The sequence below is a fragment of the Antedon bifida genome, chromosome 3 (assembly GCF_963402885.1).
Source record: "Antedon bifida chromosome 3, ecAntBifi1.1, whole genome shotgun sequence".
NCBI classification, from domain to species: domain Eukaryota; kingdom Metazoa; phylum Echinodermata; class Crinoidea; order Comatulida; family Antedonidae; genus Antedon; species Antedon bifida.
In genome coordinates this window covers 4,072,116-4,094,813 of record NC_136228.1, presented here as the reverse complement: position 1 = coordinate 4,094,813, position 22,698 = coordinate 4,072,116, and the positions used below count along the sequence as shown (strand labels likewise).

The 22,698-nt window shown below is 33.7% G+C and overlaps 1 long non-coding RNA gene across 2 annotated transcripts in view; it reads left to right on the top strand.

Moving 5' to 3' along the window:
* The first annotated feature begins 4,669 nt into the window (after nt 1-4,669).
* Nucleotides 4,670-22,698, top strand: part of LOC144838758 (uncharacterized) — a 29,098-nt gene continuing 11,069 nt past the window's right edge. For both annotated transcript variants that reach the window (XR_013611702.1, XR_013611701.1), the window contains exon 1: nt 4,670-4,795. This is a non-coding gene — a long non-coding RNA (uncharacterized LOC144838758). The remainder of the gene's footprint in view (nt 4,796-22,698) is intronic.

Below are 22,698 nucleotides of genomic sequence, written 5' to 3'. Positions count from 1 at the left end.
TTCATGAGTTGATTGAAACTGTCCTATAGTGTTCGCCGCGACGCGACGATTCGTATGCGTCAGATTCGCATGCGGGCCATGTTTAAGCGTAGTTCCCACTAGCGACGCAACGGAACGCAATATACGCAACGTAAAAAATGCCTTTCCGATAATTGTGTTTTCTCCCGCTTGCCTGAAATCAAACGGTGTTTGCAGCGCTGCTGCTGCTGCGTCGATCGTCGGTTTCCACTTATTACGCAATACAGCACTTTGCGTCAAAACGTCGCTGCGTTAGGTTGCGTTGCTAGTGGGAACCACACTTTAAAGCCAGATTTATTTATCACTGCGTTTAGGCTTGTTAAAAACAAAATGAAATTCATCATAATGAGTCCATCGTTCCTTGTAACGATAGAAAGTGTTTGTCCTGGTTTTTCCAAAACGCACGATTTCATTAACTTTATTTAATTTATTTAAAAGTGCAGTATTTACAGAGACAAAGGAGCTTCCTATTTACATTCGCTCTTATTCATAACATAATCAAATTATCTGATCCACAGGTAACCTCAGCAATTGTATAACTAGCAGACACTGTTTGCATGGTAGATTCTTTGAATGCAAAAGAATCACAATGTCTGTACCGATTTATTATTAGCTAGACTTGGCCACGAACATAATGGTCAAAAATCGATTTTTTTTATTAGCCATATAATAGTAAGCTCTGTCTACACTACAAAACTAGTTTGTGACCAAATATGGTAGTGATATGCTCAAATATGGTAGTGATATGACATCACCAATGTCCATATATGGGCACATTACATTTTTTTGTCACATAAAGTTTGATAGTGTAGACAAAGCTTACTACAAGCGCAACATCTGTTTCTTACTCTGTTCTTTTTTCTAGCAAGAGAACATTGAAAATTTATCATGAACTGCTCCATACGTGAATTATAACACGTTCAGCTTTTTGAGATTATGTGCAACAATGCGATAGGCTGTTGAATATGCCGGATCGAAAACCAACTTGTACTGTGTGCCGTCTATCTGCTCTACCCCGCGCCCAAAATCCGATAGCCGCTATTTTTAATGGCTTAAGCTTGGTTCCCACTAGAACGTAACGCAAGGACGTAAACGCAACGCAAGCGTTTTAACCAATGACAAGCGAAGTTATAGACAGTTAGCAATCACAAGCGAATAAGCCATCGCTTGTGATTGGTCAATTCACTTGCGTTGCGTTACGTCCTTGCGTTGCGTCGCTAGTGGGAACCACGCTTTAGCCGCCTTCGACATCAAGATGCGAAACGGCGGATAATTGAACAAAAGTTTGCTAAACAAATAACAAATGTTTTGTATTCGTCGAATAGAGAGAATATTTTATTTCATTAAAAGCTTGACTATCTATTGAACTCGTCTTTGCCTCGTAAATGCCAATTTACACAGACAAGCGGTAACGGTAAGCGGAAAACAGAAATATAGAATTTATGTTACTATTGATTTTACGCAGGCGGGGGAAAACACAATTATCAGAGGGTCATTTTCTTACGTTACGTAGGTTGCGTTACGTTGCGTCGCTAGTGGGAACCAAGCTTTACTTAGATAGCTACATTATCAGGTATATAACTGTAATTCCTGACTTCAGCAGGACAAGTCTCCGTAATTTAAACTGATGTTTGTTGTTATTAACGAAGAAGACGTCTTATGATCATCTCATGTGTACTATAAATAACGTATCACGTGCTCTACACAACAATTATTATTGTTTTTATCGCTTCACTCACAGAGGTTTAAAACATTTATTGGTGCATCCCCAGCTGAGTGATGTGCGATAGTCAAGAGAGTTAACTTATGGTTATTATCACATGTCCCAAATTTACAAAAACGACAGTGTTTTGTGTATTATCATAGATTTATTACACAACCAAACGTAGCGCAATGATAATGGTATAATATATTCCTTAGATTGTGCTGTACTGTACGAACACTAACTGTATATGAGGCACATCCATTTCCGTACATTGACGAAACCGTTCGAACTCTAGTGTGTACCGGATAATATTAGTTTCCATAGATTGACGAAACCGTTCGAACTCTAGTGTGTACCGGACATATATTAGTTTCCATAGATTGACGAAACCGTTCGAACTCTAGTGTGTACTGGAAAATATTAGTTTCCATAGATTGACTAAACCGTTGAACTCTAGTGTGTACCAGACATATATTAGTTTCCGTAAATTGACGAAACCGTTCGAACTCTAGTGTGTACCGGAAAATATTAGTTTCCATAGATTGACAAACCATTACTTATTTAGTGTGTGTTAGATTATGTTCTAGGCCTATGAAGATGATGGGTTTGAGTAAAATATAAACATCACCTGTCATAACAAGTTATGGCGTCATAAAATAATTATTTTAAGTAGACCTACATTTATAAAACAATAAAATAATAATAATAATGTATTGCCTGTTCGTCATTATTTTTCCAAAATGTTATTTTACACCAAATAGTTGTCACCATTCCAAATGGAAGTGCATTGTAAGATTTATGGTTAATCATAAAAACCAATGTATTTAAAGCAGTCGTGAAATAATTGCGGAATCATTATTATTATTGCCGTTTTAATGTTTTATTTTTTTAATACGTTATACGTTTTCGAGTGACTTTGAAGATTTTATGTGTAACATTAAATCTATATTGAATTAATGAAGCTGTCATCAAAAATAAGAATTTAATGATCGAAATTATTGTAAATATTATTTAGGTTTTTTTATACGTCACAAATTATTAGTATTTCTTTATTTTTTTTTACATCATTTGTTTCATATTCTGTAGTGACAAATTAAATTGTTTGTAAATTAAAATTATGTTCTCATTTTCTCATTCAAATAAGTAAGTTGGCACTCATTGTTGCAAACTAGAACGTAGGCAAACCATGACGTAAGCAACATCCGGGGAACAAGAATATTAAAATGGCGATTTTAATTAGTCCTTTGATAACGGTAGTAGAATTTCATCAAAAACTTGTTATTTTATTATTTTTTGAAGCGGATATAACTTTTAAATTTATGATCGATTTTGTTAACGGCATTGATCATCAATCTCACACATTTACTGTTTATGTTCGCATTGGAATTTAATTAGTTCACATATGTCGTGACGTCACTTCGAGAATTGTGACGTAATAGTTTACCTATTATAGTAAAACAAATTTAACAAAAAACAATCCTTTTAATCAATAAAATACTAATCTTAAAACTAATTCAAATAAAATATTTCATCAACCTTTTTAGAAAAAATTATAGCCATTTTAATATTATTTAATTTAGTATTGCTACCAAACTAAAACTTACAAAATTGGAATAAATATGTAAGTCGAAAAAAATTGAATAAATATGTAAGTCGAAAAAAATGGAATAAATGTGTAAGTTGAATTGATTCATTTTAAAGTAAATATTTCACGTATTTGTATTATAAATTTACCTCTACGCACTTAGGTCTTTAAAATTAATCAATTAAAATCATTTATATTTAAGTTAAATGAAACTTCAATGTTCATGAATTGTATTTTTGGCACAGATGATTGAAGAAAACGATAATTCAATTGTATAAAAATTCAAATTTACATTATTGAAACGAGTTTTAAAGAATGAACCATGACACAATTCAAAGATAAAATAATTTTTTTTAAAGCGGTGACCGCCACGGCGTCACTAAAAATTGACGAGTATACTCCGAGTATACTTTGTAAATATATCGAATCTCACTATACTATTACTATTTTTTTATGCGGTAGAAAACATTTAAGCTTGGTTCCCACTAGCGACGCAACGTAACGCAATCTACGCAACGTAAGAAAATGCCCTTCTAATAATTGTGTTTGCCCCGGCCTGCGTGAAATCAAACCTGCGATGTTTGCAGCACTATTGCGTGGTCGGTTCCCACTTGTGATGACGCAATACAGCACTTTGCGTCAAAACGTCGCTGCGTTGCGTTACGTTGCGTCGCTAGTGGGAACCACGCTTAAGAAAACCCCAATCCCCACTATGTATAGGACAATTAGCTTCTCCAGCGGTTTATTATGATTGTATACCCACTATAATCGTAAATGTCTTTTCGCCATTTCTCTAAATTGAAAAGAAATCATGTAAAGGAAACTTAATTAAAGAAGACAACAATTTTAATCCTCTTTACTGACGATAAATTACAACAATGTTAGAAATTGGTCAAATTACTTTCCTCCACTTTGCTGCCCTAGATTTCGAGAAACAATAATCACCACCCACCACTTAACTTAATATTTATCAACTTTATACACGCTGGTCTAATTTATAGTCTTTAAATCTCTTTTGTAAAAGATTAAATGTGTTATTTTTTACTTAGCCCAATTCTTTCAAAGCATAAGTTTCAAAGTAGAGTATACTACTTGACCATATGCCTATTGATTTTCAGAAAAATCGATATATTATTGACGTTATATAATCTCGAGTTATTTGTATCTTCAGTATGGGCCGATTTTTAAAATAGCACGCCCTCTGTTGGCCTTTCTATATTTGCCACTATCTTTAATTTTGCCAACTATTTCCCTCCCTTTCTAAGCGCTTAATTAATTATTCGTGCTGACCTGGATTGTAATTTGCATATTCACCAGTGCAGCGGTATTTGCATAGTAATAACGTGAAAACAATCAATGTACAGCGTTTTCTACACTGTAATTTGCATATGAACCAGTGTAGTGGTATTTGCATAGCAGTGAAAACAAACGAATGTAGGCGTACGTTTTCTACATGGTCGTTTTATGGATCAGCAGTTTTAGTGACGGTGAGTTGTTATATTCTTTTCAAAATTATAGGTCATTATGCATTTTTGTTACAAAATTGGCAGAAGAAATTTGAAAAAAGAATCTCAGAATCTAGATAACAGGAACGTATCAAGCTTGATGTATTTAAAGTTGTGTGAGCCTGATTTTTTGTAACTATATACGCGGGATAAATTGTGTCTGACCCCGTGCTTTACATACGAACTGTATGGCTTGATTGATTCGTGTGTATTGTTACAAAAAGTCTTTTTTTACAAAAGATTAATGATTCCTAAAAGCCGTTTAATGAACAACAAATTAATAACATAATTTAATGATGTCAACCACGCTCGTGAGTTTGAGTGAAAGTTTTTCTAGATAGTCCGTGGACGTGTGAAGTTGACTAATTGCCCTGCCGCCGTGTTCTGAAGGGCTGCTTATCCCCGTAAAAGCATCGCGTATCCGATACGTGATTAACTACATATAGTGTGAAAGTTTCAGCGTGTCAGAAAAAACGGGAAATGCGTCAGTTTTACGACGTCATTATATTTATATCATTAAAGTTGGAAACGATGGTACATCCTTAATCGATCAAAAACAACCAATATTGTCCGTAACAGATGAACATGAAACGTGAACAATTGACGCATGCGTACATCAATTGTAGAACTGTGTTGCAGGCGATATGTTGTAGCAATTGTTGATGATTAAGATAATATACACATGTTGTATTTTAAACTATACCTCTTTTCTATTTCACTAAATTATACCAAAACAATTAATTTCACAATATAATGCTTTTGATGAACCTTTTATGTCTCCGAAGCTAATATATGCCTTACTGAATCTTGGTGAATAGTACACGTGACATGACAAATGGCGGTCATATGATATTAAACAAGAATCAAAAACGTTGGTTTAAACATTTAATATATTAAAATGGTGACATTGTGAATTTAGGATATGTGTTTGACATACAAACATACTTTCAATTGTTATTAAAGTAATTACAAGCCATTTTAAGTGTTTAATTGCCCTTCCTTTATGGTAACCTATATGTGTGTGTTCTCTATATCATTGAGTCAGTCCCGGGTGCGATTTTGTTTTCGCACACATAAGTTTGGGACTTCTTAGTGAAAGATAGCTGAGGGAGGGATTCTAATTATAGACCAAAGCTACTAATACTTTAGTACTAACTACTAAAACCTGAGTCCCAAAAATGATCTTTAATTGGAAGGAGACCTGTATTTCCTCTCGTTCATTTTTTTCTGGGTCTCCTGAATACGAGTTTTCGGTAAGTAATGCGTGATGTGTTTAACAAGTGAAGAAAATGATAGCGGACACTTCTCTTGTTTATCTTACCAACAGTCAATGAATTATTATTTAAAATTAATGAGTCTGTTTCCTTCTATTGGGCCACTTGAATTATGGGTTGAAAAATCTCGTTTATATTAGATAAGGATTTGGAATTAGAACATGCTTTTTGTTTAAATTGATTACATTGATGTTATTAATTATGTAGATTTCATTATAAGACCATCTGCCTGTCTCTAATTTAATTTGAACTCGACAACACACAAAAATCGTGCCTTTAAATATTAAAGCTTGGTTCCCACTTTTGACCAATCACAAGCGATTCATTATTCAAACTGTCGATTGTCATTGGTCAACTCGCTTGCGTCTACGTCCTTGCTTACTGGTGGTACTGTATTTGTTTGTGGGGGTGTAGATATCATTATTACTGTTTATATAACTTGAACTTTATATATACAAGTGTGGTAAAGTGCATGATTTAGATGTTATTAAATATTAAATATTAATAATATCAAGTTATGGTAAAATAATTTGATTTTGACTAACCTTTATACTAACTTAACTATCTATTTCACCTTCTCCCTGCCTAATCTAATCATAACCTTACCTTATGTGACTCTTCCACTAAATAGTATTGTATTAATAGATCTGGTAGAATTCGGCAATGCAAAGTTAAAACCAACTCTTTTTCCCATATACTTGTCATCTATATAATGTACATTTTTCAAGATAATTAGTTAAGGTGTTACGTTTTTATATTGTGTTTTAAATTGTATTGTATCTATGTTTCTATGCTCAGGAAAACAAATTTCACGTATGTTATATTATGTGACAATAAATTGAATCTTGAATATTTACCATTAAACAAAATTTTTATATTCAATGTTTATAAAATTATTTTCAGTAGGATATATCAGTGGGTGGTTTAGAGTTTTTCTGTGTCTGCAAATTTAATATTATTTAAGAATTTAATAATTTGTTTGTTATTGATGACGTGATCTGCTTGGACCTTACTTCCACCACGGGGTACAAAAATACGACCGTATGGGATGAAGTTGGTTAAAACATCGACATGTTTTAAGCGTTATGAAGCAGAGAATACAATTATAAATAAATATTTTGAAACCAAATTATTTTTAAAATATTAATTTAATGTTTTATACTAATATAAGTATGGAATAATTTAACCATCACAAAATAAATTCTTATTATTATAATTTTATATTATTTATAAAATAGGTATAGGTAAGTTATATCCAGATGACATTTGTATGCTTTATTAATTACAAGTCTTGTTTGTAACACAATTGTTATTGGATTACAGCACGATTTTCAAACTAATATTATTATCTGATTCTTCACATGTGAAATTATAATCTTGTTCAGTGTGATTTGATTTCTATAAGCCTTCCATATCAGATGTTCTATTGTTTATCTGTAACTTGATTTGGTTGTACTATAAAAAACATCGATTCTGCCATGTCACATCTCCAGTGTGTTATTTGCTTCTGTTCATACACGCAGTGATCCAAATTATTTGTAAGTTCAAGTATGAAATCCTAATTTGCGGATAAATATAAACTATAATACTGTAGATTATAGGCGACCCTCTCCCACCGTTTAAATTTCGTGGATAAAAACAGACGAATGAACGTACGCCGTTTGATGAAAATTTGGCGCGACCCAGTTAAGCTTGCTTCCCACAGTGACGCAATGCAAGTAACGATGCGTTGTGATTGGTCGAATTTATACTTGCTTTGCGCTTAGGTTCTTTTGCTTTTAGGATTCTAGTGAGAACCAATCTTTAGACTACAAGACACAGGTTAACCCGATATTTACATTATCAACACACAATAGTAGGTTAATGTATCAGCACTTCACTTACGATTTAGGCCTATAATCGGTCCCTCCCTTCGCCGTTAATTGTTTTTCCCGCCCAGACTTCTTTAGGCCTAATATCAGACTATTCGTTATTGGTAATCTTTAACTGAGTTTACACGTCATGATTGATGATGATGATGTCACAAAATATATGTCATCAATGAAAATGAAATGTTTTATTATCAAAATTAATATTTTTTATCTAAAAATTGTTGTCTATAACTGATAAACGCTTATATTAATAAATGATAAAATTATATGAATTATCTTCTTCTCTTTCAAATGGTGTGGGCGTGTCGCGTGTCATAGCAGACGCCCATCAAATTAAAAAAAACTTATATTCAGTTTGTCTCGATCCAGTTGAATGATTTTGAAGCAAATTTAAAAATGGCTCTACGTCCAACAAAATGTCCTTTAAAATGGAACGTTCCCCTGAATTGCGTTGATAGCATTTTCATTTTGTTCGTTTCATTATGAAATAGAGCTCCTGAATAGAGCCCCATGCATCCCCCCACCCCCACCCCACGTCCACGGTATATTGGTTTCCCCTGAATAGGAATGTTTACTTAATAAGTGGTGTCCCTGAATAGGGGTGTCCCCTGAATAAGGGTGTCCTCTGAATAAGGGTGTCCCATGAATAAGGGTGTCCCCTGAATAAGGGTGTCCGTTGAATAGGGGTGTCCACTGAATAAAGATGTCCTCTGAATAGGGGTATCCCCTGAATAGAGATGTCCCGAAGGAGGAGTTTTACTGTAGTTGGATTGAGAGGTACAATGAATGTGAGATGTTCACACGATTTTTGTTTAATTGTCAAAGTCTTCAATCATCTTATTGTTTTTATATGTGTAAACATTATCTGAAAATATGTTTTTCTTTAGTCATTTATCACAAATCGTGCTTATCTTCAAACACTATTTTGGCATGTTATTAATATTGATATGTAAGGTAGCTTACGTCATTTAGTTTCTCAGGAAGAATCTGCAACACTTGTTCACGCGAACAATTGATGCTATATTAATTTGTTTTTCAAGATTCCGATGCATTCGAAAAAATATATCATTTTCAATATTCAATTTGTTTAGTTTTATTTAGTTATATTTAGCCAAAATGCATGAACTTTACACAAGACAAAGAGATTGTTGTAACAACAATTTATTGGAAAAGAGATATTGAGAAAAAAAATTACAAATTATATTGAAATTGCATTGTATGTACAAGACCATATACATGGCTGCAGTCGCGTGCTCAAATGTTAGTGTTTACCGACCAACGACCAACCGACCGACATAGTGAGCTGTGAACTCGCGTTTGAACGCGACTAAAAATATATGCGAAATAGGCAAGAAAGGCACATTAATTGAATCTATTATCAAACAAAAACTACAATACTTTGGACATATTGCCAGACGGGATGGAGATAGTATGGAGAAAATGATTATGTTTGGGAAAGTTGATGGGAAACGAAAAAGAGGAAGACAGAGACTCAAATGGATTGATGGTATAAGTGGTGCTGCAAACCGACCAATAATCAGTAGCTACAATGAAGCTCAAGATCGGCAAGAATGGAGACACCTCATCCGAATGGTCACGAGTACTCAGATATGAGTAGAACGACGAGAGAGAGAAAAATAACACAACCACATTAAAATTTGAGTAAATTACTGCAAATGTGTACATCAAAAGATTGACATATACTGTACAATAAAATTACATTAAATATCTATCCATCCGGGAACTTTAATTGCTATTTTTATTCTCTATAGCTCACTATGTCGGTCGGTTGGTCGGTCGGTCGGTCGGTAAACACTAACTCACATTTGCGCACGCGACTGCAGCCATGTATGGCCTTGTTTAAGCCAGCAATGGTTTTACTGTTAACCACATTGAGGTTTTAGTATAAAGCTTGAATTATTATTATTAATATTAAAAATAAAAACTATTCAACTTTCCTATAAGCAGCACGAATTTCTGGCAAGGTTTATTATTTCGCAGACTGGTTGCGTTATTCGGAATGGAATGTTCATAATTGTTGCCAATTTGTTAGCGACGGCCTAATCGACTCCGGGTGCGTTTCAAATGTATTGGAAAACTTTCACAGTGCCTAAATTCTGGTCATTTTGATACCTCGTAACCCATCTCCCTAATACGCAACAGTAGGTATTTAGACCTCTATTTTGGCCGCTATATTGGATCCAAGATGGCGGATAATGTTCAAACTTCATATCGGCATTCCCAATAAAATTGCGGGCATTTTGATGTATGGATGCATAGTAGTAATATTGTATAATGTACAAACGATCAATCGATCACTAAACGTTGAGCTGTAAAACATGTAGAAAAAATGAACTCATAATTGCAACATTATTAAATGTCATAGTGATCTAATAATAAGGCCTAAAAATACTATAATTCCTGTCAAGGTTCAAATAATAATTGTAAAGGTGGGTGGAAATGTGGGTGTTTTAAAGTTTTTAGGCTAACACTATTTCAGCGCTTTGGTATTTTTTGGAAAAGCGCTTCATAAATCTATAGGCCTATATAGTATTGTTGAATGTGCAAATAAAACCACAATTGAGAATTGACAATAATATTTCCCTTTACTTGTGTTTTTTTGTTGTATTTTAGACAAGCCGTATATTATATGCCATAGAATTGTTGTTTGTTTTCTTTTTTTTTGGGAACCTTTTATTGAATAATTATAACTTAATTAAACATAGCTAGCAAGGATACCCACCCCAGGTCGGGTTTCAAATGTAATTTAAAACATTCTCAGTACAATTTCGATGCGTGCTGTGGCAACGATAACGAACAAAACGTACAACTCTCTCTTATTTATAGATATGTAAATTTTAAACAGAAAGAGAAACTCTAAACCGTCCAGGGTTATATTGACATTTAACATAGACAGAAATGTAATGTATGTTTAAATACATAATTTACATAATAATGTTCAAACAGTTTAGTGTGCCAATTTACATTTACTGATGAAAGGCCGAGTTTACCCGGGGCCGAGTGGATGCGAGGGTCGAGTAGACAGAGGCCGATAAAGTTTACGACCGGCCGACTTGACCCGGCTACCGTTCAGAATAGAAAACCTATCAACAGTTTTTCGGTAAATGTAAAGATTTATTTGATTACATCTCTGATTTTTTTTTTGTAATTTTATTAAGACAAGATTTTTAAATTTACAATCGTACTGGACAACAATTTCTAGATATATGTAGTATTTTCCCATGTAACAAAAAAAAAAAACAAAACAAAAAAATCTCAAATTTATATAAATGGAAGTCAGTTTTGGTGAAATTCTTTTAACACTAAAAAACTTTTTAAAGGGGGACTTATTTTACTACTTACTTCACCATTGTCGGAAAATAAGTGGAATTGTAATATATGTTGTTGAAATGTTATGTTTATATATTATAATAAACAATATAAATTTAAAACACGGATCTACCGGAACAAAAACGTCGCTTAGTTGTGAATAATTTCTACCTATAATTTGTCCAGTAAGGCGTCAATTTGTAATCGTAAAATAAATTGAGGAATTTAAATAGATTAAATAGATTAATTTACTCATTTCTGTAATTCCAACTTTACTTTCAATTCTGTGCCATTATGAATAACACTATGATACGTTAAAATAAATAATGAATGTTTATGGGTTGAATATAGAATGAAATATCCATTCCATTCAATCAATCAATTAATCAATCTAAAATCAATATCGAAAGCTGTTGCTGTTGATTCCTAGCGCGAATCAAGCAAGACGATGTACACAACAGGTTGTCATGTTTTTCGAACACCTACGCCCATCATAGCCAACGAGTTAACATCGCATCCGAATGGTGTTATAATATAAGTATTATCTTTTTTTTTTCGTTATCACATTTTTGGTGATTTTGATGAAATTAATAGTAAACAACTGCGAAACATCCACACGTGACGTGTTCCAGGTTTGTGGATTACCAACACGTCTGGTGTATTATACGCGCGAAAAGGTGTAGGTTCCATCCTTGGAGAGTTCATTCGCCGTAAAAAATAGTATCTTTTGTTACATTTCACAGAAAGGTTTTTTTTTAATACAGTGAAAAGAATGAAAATAGAACAAATATTAACAACTTTTGTATTTATTTACATAAGTTTTGAAATAACAGTTTTGAACATTAAAACAAACATGTAACATTCATTAAGGTAAGTGTAACTAAGTCAATTAAATCAATATTAATTAATAACCCTGAATTTGTTGCCACTAACTACAAATAATCTTTGTTTTGGTATTCATCATTTTAAACATTTTTCCCCCGTAAATAATATAGTTAGTCCTTATCGAAAATTGAATTATATATATTTACTTCAGATGTAAAAACAAAAGCTATTTAATATACAAAATTATACATTTCTATGAGTTGAATAGAGATAATATTTTTATGGTTAACTTTTAAACAAATAAAGCTGCCGTTAAAAAAAGCAACGCTCGGATTTTGTACGCGTGTACAACAGTATAGACGGCGCACAGTTTGGCTTTCGAACGGCAGTCTCGCGTTGGTCCAAACATGTTTACAAAATGTTAGAAAAAGAACCAATCAGAATTAATCAGATAGTCTTGGATACACTAGTATTATAACAATATGTGATAACGCAGGAAGATGCGTCAATGCCTTAGAATGTTAGAACAATACTACATTACTTCAATAATTAATCGTATTCTTTTACAACGAAGTATTGAACTTCGATGCTTCTGCTGACGAAATAGTTACATTCTCTTAAATAATTGTGTTAAACAGTAAGTCGGTGTAACGCCCCTTTAATGTATATTTTACAAGCTAGGGTGATTTGGCAAATCGTGATCTAAATAAATCGTGTTTTAATATTAAAATATTGCACTTTTTAAAATAAACTAAATTATTTACTACTATTGTAAAAATAAATACATTTAAACAGATCTGTGAATTTACAAGTTATATCAACTGATAACGACGTGTTCTCCATTATCTTAGTTAGGCCTAACTTTTGTTTAAATAATATGAAAATGTCAATAAGCTCGGTGCGTCATCAGGGTCCAAGTGGCTGTAAGGAAGGTCAACGAAGGCACGCTGGAACGATCTGTTTTGCCGTGTATTCCACGAAGTTCATTTTCTACCTACTCGTAAACCTGGCAATTCTAACTTTTGATAGAGTTCATCCAAGGCTCTTCGGAGCGAGTCTTCTACAGGGGATGAACGTCGCTCTGCTACGCTTGGACGACCATTTCTCTTAGGGCGTTTGCTAGGATAGGAACTTAAATAGGTGTACTGAGAATATTGTTCTGGACTTTCTTCGTTGTGACTGTTTGTCTGCTGGAAATCATTGTTCGTTGGTGAGAGATTCTCATTAAAGATTTGACGTTCGAAGTTGTTTGCTAAATTTGGTTGATATTGTTTTCGCCTCAGGAGCCGATTAAGTGTACCAGCATCAATACTTGCGATGGCGACGATGCAGACTATCATAAGTATCAATTGGAGCGACGACATAGTTCTGTAAGAAAAAATAACAATAAGGTTCAATTTATGGTAAGTGCGACGCCTTATAGACTGGTGCTGTTTTGTAGGGGTTTTTTTTGGAAAACATAGAAAATACAGAACATTTTTTATGAATAATATGGCAAAAGGGACATTTTCATTGGATGTCATGTAGAGTGAAACACATTTTCTTTCTGATAAAACGCAGCAAAACGCCTTATTCTTTCAAAGCAAACAAGAATAATTAAAATAAAAACGTCAATAATCAAGATGCACACACGCGCGCGTACAATTGTATGCGCGTACACTTGTATGTGCGTACAAATGTCGAAAAAATAGTACCAATTTTCGTTAGCTTTTATTTCTGTACTGTCAATAACGCTATGTTAGAAATCACAGATGAAGTTGTTTCAATTAAATTTCGAATCTTGTTTATCTGATAGATTTTGAAATAAAACTTAATTGGTTAATAAACCAAATGTTGTATCTTTTAAATAGAGTGTTAAACGTGGCGAATACAAAATTCGAAACAACTTTCATAATAAAAGTGAAAATAATATATATTAAATTCTCTATAAACGAGGACCTAAACAAAGTGTCCTCTTGATAATAGTGTAAAGATGTATTGTCCCCCAGAAAAAAATTTTTTTTTTACATTTTTTTGTTGAGTATGACATTTTAATGTCACATAATAGTTATTCACTTAGAACAAAAATTATTTACTTGAAAAATCTGTAATTTAAAGCAAAAAACTAGACAAATTGGCTGCCAGCCAATAAAGTTTTGGTTGAATTTAACCATTTATTTTTTCATTTTATAAATGAAAACATTATTTTTTCGGGTTTTATTTTCTACGGAAGTGATTAACTTTCTTAAAACTACAAAATGGCCTATTCAAAGTCTGATTTTATTAATCTTCATTTTTCATGTTTTTGGGGGACAATACATCTTTAATTGAATAAAGCTCTAAAAAAAGTGTGATGTTCCCAAATATGGTAGTGATATGCTTAAATATGGGAGTGATATGCTTAAATATGGTATTGATGACATCATCATGTCCATATATGGGCACATCACATTTTTCTGTCACATAGTTTGATAGTGTAGACAGGGCTTAAGGGTTCCACTGAAAATGGGTTGGCTGTAAGTGTTTAAAAAAGGCCTTTTTTGTTTCACATGTGTCCGAAATGAGGGGCTCTACTACACAATTCACTTATAGAAACCCGTAATTGTTTTCCAAGAACTGACATCTTTTAATAATAATAATAATGATTTATAGTTTAATTAATGCAACCGTATAATATTTACGTTGTATTTCACTAACATCGTCGATCGATTTCCATCTTTATGATCATTAGTAATCATGGCAATACACACATTATTTGATACGCTTGCTTGCAAACGCAATAGCGATCTAATCGCGTTCTGAATGCGTTTAACAAGCCTAATTCCGTTACGCTGATTAAATTGCAATTTTCACTATTCATGTCAATTTGGTATTTTACGACAAACACTATCCAATATCTTTAATTATATAAAAAACTACGACATTTTGCGTAAAAATTATTTGATATTTACCTGTTTTTTAGTCCCGTAATCTACGTAAAATATCTACCACAATGCGGAGTCTTGATCTCCCTTCTTTCTCTATTCAATCGAAAAAAACAAAATGTTTCACGAAGGTTGTCCAACTATTTCACTCAAGTTTGTCTTTCAAATTCTCTGCTCAACCTTTCACTGAGATAGTCAACAGTCAACTTGCCACTGATGTTTTCCAGTTCCACAAGCATGCTTTTATATCATCATATCATCTAATACGCATGCGCAAATTGTCACTTCCTAGCTATGAGTAATTTAACAACATGCTGAGAATCTTCGGCAGTTTGTTCAGAAACTGATATTTATTCAATGTTTGTGTTTTTATTTATGACATTTTATAAACAGTTAATGTTATCTCGATTGAATTTGACTATTATTAGAAAAAAATTGTATTACAAAATTCTGTGATAACAGTTTGTTTTTTATTCCGATACGAGTTTTTAGATAAAAATATAATTGTAAATAATAAAAATATTGATAATTTTTTTTAATGAAAATAATGATTATACTGTTGATATACGCCTATAAGATGTAGGCATATAGTTAAACTATCCCAAAGTTATTAGATGTGTACATGGAAAATAGACCCACTGCACAATTGGATGGCGGATTTCAACTGAGAACCCGTAAGGAAGCATATGTCATTCTTACGCGTCAATCACGCGATTTCAATTTTATTATTTGGACGCACACTACATGTTGGTTTTCGAAATGCGAATCAATTAAGCAAAATGCTGTACCATTAAACATCACATTTCGGTTTAGTATGGGCGGCCGTTAGTGGCAGAAAAGACAACGTATAAGTTGGCCCTATGAAGAGACATGCATATCTTCGGAAAATACTAGCATAAACATCGAAATAACAGGCACTCATCGGGATATGACCAGCACAACATTACTGTGAAAGAACAAGCCAATTTGTAACATCGGAAAGGACCAGCACAAACGCGGTAAAGACTAGTACTACATCGGAAAGGACAAAACACAAACTCGGAAAGGAAAGACAAGCACATTATTGTATTTTATGTACCGGAATCTCATCCCACATTCGTGGAAATGAAATAAAGACAGACATTTTTCGATTTAACAACATTAAAAAACAATACACTTACTGTAAATACATTTTCTTTTTAAAAAACTGAACATGTTTGGTCACTGGCCTATGCTCACTTGCATATGTCATAAATCTATATAAGGAAATTATTTCTACAGTCCAACGTCATCGTAAAGACGATGGTGATGTCATTTGAATTTGGTCATCTTAAAGTCATGTGATAAGATTATAATTATAAATCAATATAATATATATACAGTACCTAATATAGTATAATATATGAGAATACAAATAATATAAGATATATGCGTCTCCTAATACTTTCGTTATGTAGATCATTTTATGTATGTAATGTATTGTTACTTTTGAGCAGGATATTCTAGGTATTTCAACTTAATATTAGTAAAAATATAAATATGTTGGCACACATGGCGTTTCATATGTATAATACTTGATCTCGGAATCTAGACAACAATCGAAATGTCGACTGGTGGACTAATTAAAACAAACCAAACTCCTACAGTTGACTTCTACTTTGTTTTCAATAATGTGTAATTGTATGAATGAATGTAGGTTTCCATGATTAAAAACCTGGTTCAAATTCTGCCGATGGTCTTTTAAACAAAACAAATTACTAATACCTCTATGCTGTTACATGGATCACTGTGGACAAGTTTGGCAAAAATCGAATAAAAATGGCCTCTAGGCTGTTCAGACCAACATACAGAGGTGAAAACATGACTCCTTGGCGGAGGTAACAAAACAACTACTTAAAACAAATATTTTAAAATACGTATAATCTGTCCTTAATTAATTAAGCAAACTGCCTTTTAGTCACTCAGGATAGTCGTTTGTTTTGTGACGTAAATAAACACAAAAATATTTGTTTTAATAACAGGTGAATCCTTGAAATAAGAAAGAAACACGTAATAACTGTGGTTTAATGAAGAATATACTTCAGAAGACTAATAATTTGATTACGTAAATCTGCTCAACAACACGGCGTTTGTTTTTGTTAACCGTAAATAATGGTAGGAAGTAATATATCGACCAAACGCAACGTAATATCCGGACGCGATATTTCTTTTCGTACATAAGTTGGGGACCCCTCGTGAAACGTCACAAAATACACATGAATATTCATTATTCATATCCATAAAGTGTGACGTAAGAATTGAGCTAACTACAATTTGCTAATGCAAATGTTTTTTCTCGAGCCGTCTTTGTAGTCGTAACGGATTAGGCTCTGGAATTTGTATGGCGATTTACGGGGTTCGAATTCACGAGCAGTTTCTTTTTTTTTATTTTTAAATTTAATGTGACAGATTATTTAGGTTTAGTTATGTTAGGAATTAGTTCGGCTATCTTTCTCAAAGTGGTCCCCAACTTATATACGAAAAAAATTGCTATCCGGACATATTTTTAAGTTTCTTTTCTGTCTCACTAAATACCAAAAAGAAAGTAGAGAAAATCAGTAAATTCTTATAGAATAATAGGAACTAAATTTAGTGCCATAAGCAGTGACGTAATCGCCTGCTCAGATACTTTGTTGTTCTGCTTTCCGATTGGGTATCAACTTTTTAACAGATGTCTTAAATTTATTTTATGTTCATTTTTAAACACTTCGCTTCAATTCTCCCAACTGTTTGTTCAGTAAAATTCCAGACAAATCAATTTACCTGCCGTTCCCAAACTACTTAACTGCGTAAGAATTACCATTTTTGTTTTAATTGTTGACTTATTGTTTCTTTATTATTTTTTGCATTTTTTTGTATTAATCAAGCCGATCTTAACTTGCATTATTTAATTTTATTTAATTATTTTATTTGCTCCATATTTCGAGATTAGGATTGGTGGACGTCTGATGATGATCGTTCTGTAAAACCAGGGAAACGAAAAATTGAGGGCAGTATAATTAATTTGGCAATGGGAATTTGAACATTTTTTTTAATTGTGTGCCACATAAATACATCTCCAGACGCGACGTGTTCCAGATTGTTGGATTAGAAATTGTTGATTCTGTTCAAGCATAGAGATATTATAGTGGACATTTCACAGATAACTTCTATTTAAAATATACAGTAAAAAGAATAGAAAAATAGAACGTGTTCTAAACAACTATTTTATTTATTAACATACGTTTTGAAATAAGAGTTTTGAACATTAAAACAATGTAGCATTCAATATGATTAATATGAAGTTAATGATAATGAAATCAATTAATTAATTAAATATAATTAATTATCAACCATAAACTAAACATTCTTCTTTTAGCTTATATCATTTGAAAATTATCTATATTAGGCATATATATAATTAGTACATAAACAAACAAAACTATTATTATAGTAATTACAATATACGAATTTTTTCATGAGCTTGTTGTACGAGTTTCTTTAATGAGCTTGATTGACTTTTATTAAATTAATTCGCCGATTCCATCTTGAACCAATGCCGAATAGAAGGCTAGGCCAGAGACAAGTCGTTCTAAAAGTTCTAAGAAAAGAAGCGATGTAGACCTGGCAATTGTAACTTTTGATGGAGTTCATCCAAGGCTCTTAGGAGCGCGTCTTCTTCGCCGTCATCTCTCTTAAAACGTTTGTTAGGAAAGGAACTTGAATAGGTGTACTGAGAATATTGTTCTGGACTTTCTTCGTTGTGACTGTTTGTCTGCTGGAAATCACTGCTCGTTGCTGGTGAGAGATTAAAGATCTGGCGTTGAACGTTTGCTAAATGTTTTTGAGATTGATTTTTCCTCAGGAGCCGATTTATGGCACTAGCGTCAATATTTGCGATGGCGACGACGCAAACTATCATAAGTATCAATTGGAACGACGACATAGTTCTGTAAGAAAAAAACTATAGTATTAGTTAAATGTGTGGCACGGTGCCTTCTAATAGACTTGTACTTTTATACTTCGTCAAAACACATAATACCATGAACAAAAGTTCCTGAATGATCATAACCCAAACAAATTGTGTAGATTTTTAATAAATAATGATAATTAGGTTGAGTACATTTTCATTGAATGTCAAGTAGTGACGTCATCATCTCTGGTGATAAAACGCATAAGTACGTAAGGAGCATTGTGGGATAATCCACAGATTCAAACGAGCGCGCGTATAATAGTATGTAGTAGTTTGTAACTGAAATAATATTTAAACCTATCAATTTAAATTCCATGTTAGTTTCCACTCCCCTTTCTGTTACGCGCAAGAAACAGTGGTGGCGCCAGCGGGGGGGCCAGGGGGGCCAAGGCCCCCCCGTCGGGGAAAGCTGGCCCCCCTGTCGGGGAGTATTGGCCTTATTGTCGGGGAGAAAAATATGATCATTTCTTTTCTGGTAAAAAATAAAACCATAAGTGTACTACTATATATTGTAAGTAACTGCGGCATTCTATTTTTGACGTACATACGATACACTGACAGCGAAGTAAACAGTATGTGGTACGCATTTGTCTGGCGGTGTCTCTTTGTACGAATCTTTCATGGCCCGGCCGGCTCACTGCGGTATACGCGTCGACATATCTGGGCTGTATCATATTACATCCAGGGACCAAAATGTGTATTTTCCAGATTCCAGGCGAAAATCGGAGATTCATTTGCAACTACGCATCGACGTACGTTCATACAGGGATAAAGGTACGAGTTATGTTCTCACGGTTGAGTTTACGAATTGTTTCAATTTACCAATAACCATTGGTGTACCGCGTGTATGTTCGCTGTCGATTAAAGGGGTTTGGGTGGGGGTTCGATTTGGAAAGAGGAAGCGGTTGGCCCGAACCATAAAACAGGGTCTGATCACGTTTCTTTTCGCGCATAAATCTCGATCTAGGGGGTGAATAGGGTGGCTAGCCACCCACCTTAATTCTAAAGGGGAAAAAAGATGCACCAAACCCGCGACCGTCGCTAAACGCAGATTCGACGCACTTGACTCTTTTAATTAAGAAGAGTAGGCTAGAGCTATAGTTGTGTAAATAGGCCTACTTAAGTGAAAGAGCTAAGAGTTTAATTACTATTTATGAATTCAAGAGTTTAAAAAGAAAACGTGATTTAAAATCTTCGGAAAATACCCACAACCGAGTTATTTTCAAAACACATGCACTCCCACTACCAGCATCACGTTGTCTTAGCTTGCTCCTCGTGTGAATGCTGACGTCATCACTCTCCAAAAATACACCATTTTCCGCCCTGGTCCGTGTGCAAGCGAATAGCGTGGACCTGTATATTTACACCCCCGTACAGAGTAGAGTGTAATATCGTGAACTTTTTTCTCGCGTATGAAGATTTTTTATATAATGGTATGCAGTATAAACAATAAAAAACGAGAAACATGATGTTCTTTTATTATTATTTCATAGACATAACATAAACATGAAATGTCTTGTTCTATCACGGCCGAAAAAACGTGTGTGGTGATTTGGCATTTTATTGATTTGTGTTATAGACACGGCGATTACGGCAATCATTGTATACTAAATTACATTGAGTTATTCACCCGGCTATAGGGTATATATCTGAGGTTAACAGACCACCAAAGCACAGTCGTACACTAAACACATGCACTATCGAGGCATTTTCGGAGTGCCGCATTACCAAATGTTCATTTCGTTTGAAGTGTTTTTCGATCAAAGTTTATTATTAGTTCGTCGAAAAAGATCCGTATTAGAGTATTTAGGAAGGATTTATTTAAATTTACATTATGTAACATTGTTATTAAATGTAATGGAAACTAGTTGCTCTAGCCTATTAAACAGTGTGTAAGCATCTATTTTTTCAAAATTTTCTGAGGCTCAGGAGGGGGATACCCCCTCCCAAACCCACCCCCTCTTTCGCGCGTACGGCCCCGCCCCCTACCCGGTCGGGGAATTCGGCCCCCCCCCCGTCGGGCAAATCCTGGCGCCACCACAAGAAATAAATAGAAGATAATGCAATACAATGGCTGCTGTACGTTTTCTAACTTACACTTATTCTTAACATCAAAACAAAAGATAACAAAATCAAATAAACAATTATAACTATATAAATAACAGAGTATATGGTAATGCATGTTAGGGTTAGGGTTAGGGGTTAGGGTTAGGCATAATTAAAATACATAAAGCTATTAAAAACTTACACGCTGAGCTCAATGGAACACAGTTAAACTTCAGTTGTTCGCAAACGTCACAGACAGTCAAACAGCCTTGTAGATACTTCAGTAAAACTTCAGTATAGTACTCGTATTAGGACCGATTACATGTTGTGAGTGTGCCCCTATTTATATTTGAATTCAGGATGTGATTGTTATGATTAAGATCTTATCACATAACTTTAAATTGGGTTTAAGATGAAATTGAAATGAATCTTACGATGACGTTGTAATAACAATTTCCTTTTTGGAATATCAAACTAGTTTCTTTGAAACCAGATTTACGGGCATGAGGGTAACTTACTGAACCTTAATTTAGTGTAATACAGTATCATGATAATCCTATAATATTATAGTTTACCTTTAGACAAGTGACCAAGCGACTTCACAAACTACAGTACATTCCCTAAGTAAAAAATAAGTTGTTAATTATTGTAAAGAATCCGCAATCCCAGCGCCCAAGATTTGATTATGATATAGTTTGAAGGCTCATCGAACCTGTAACTAAGCTGGTTGCTCAACGGTTTTAGCAGCTAGGTATAGGGGGTTTTCCAGGATTAGCTAGCCTTTTAGCTCACCGTTCCATCTGGTGCATAAAATAAACTCAAAATACAAATAAAGTTTATTTTTGAAAAATTATCCTCCTTCACTCTATCACGAACTCCCAACTTGACAAAACACGCATCGTAGTACAAATGACATGCCCTGTGTTTAGTATGGCACATCTTTATATTACACAAGCATAATCAATGTGACCAACGGGTTAAAAAAAACAAATGAAAAACGTATGCTTTAGATGGTAAATCGCAAAATTTTAGAGCATTTCCCATATAAAAAAATGTAATGGTCATTTTTTCCCCAGTAATTGATATGAATAACTAATATGTTCTGATTTTGAATTTATTCCCCTTAATTTAACATAAACAGTCAAAGAATTATGGCAGACTTTTTAGCCTTCGATGCCAGATGAGTCCAAATTATGCCAGAAAGCAAGTTATACTAGATTTGGATACATTGAAAACAAAAACCCACTTCATTACTGGAGTTGATAACAAGGCTATACTGTACAACCGTGCTATGTCTCATGCGACTAAATGGGTAGGCCTACATTATGTACTTGTCTCCACAATTGTTTTTAACTAGTATTAGCCCTTCCCTCACCGCAACATCCGAATTTCCGGGAGTATTACTGAGAAAACTATCAGCGGGCCTGGAGCACAGTTAATTATTTGTGTCTACATTTCCTTGTACATATTACTTCATGGTTCATTCACTTATTGTGTTTTGGTTTTATTTATTTTTTATTACATTCTTATAATTTCTCTGTTAATATTTTCTATGGCTACTTCACGTTTCTTTTGCTCTATTTGCTTTAAACTGATTTCTTTGCTGGCTACATTGTGACTTTTCTTTTGCTTTATTTGCAAACTGATTTCTTTGCTGGCTACATTG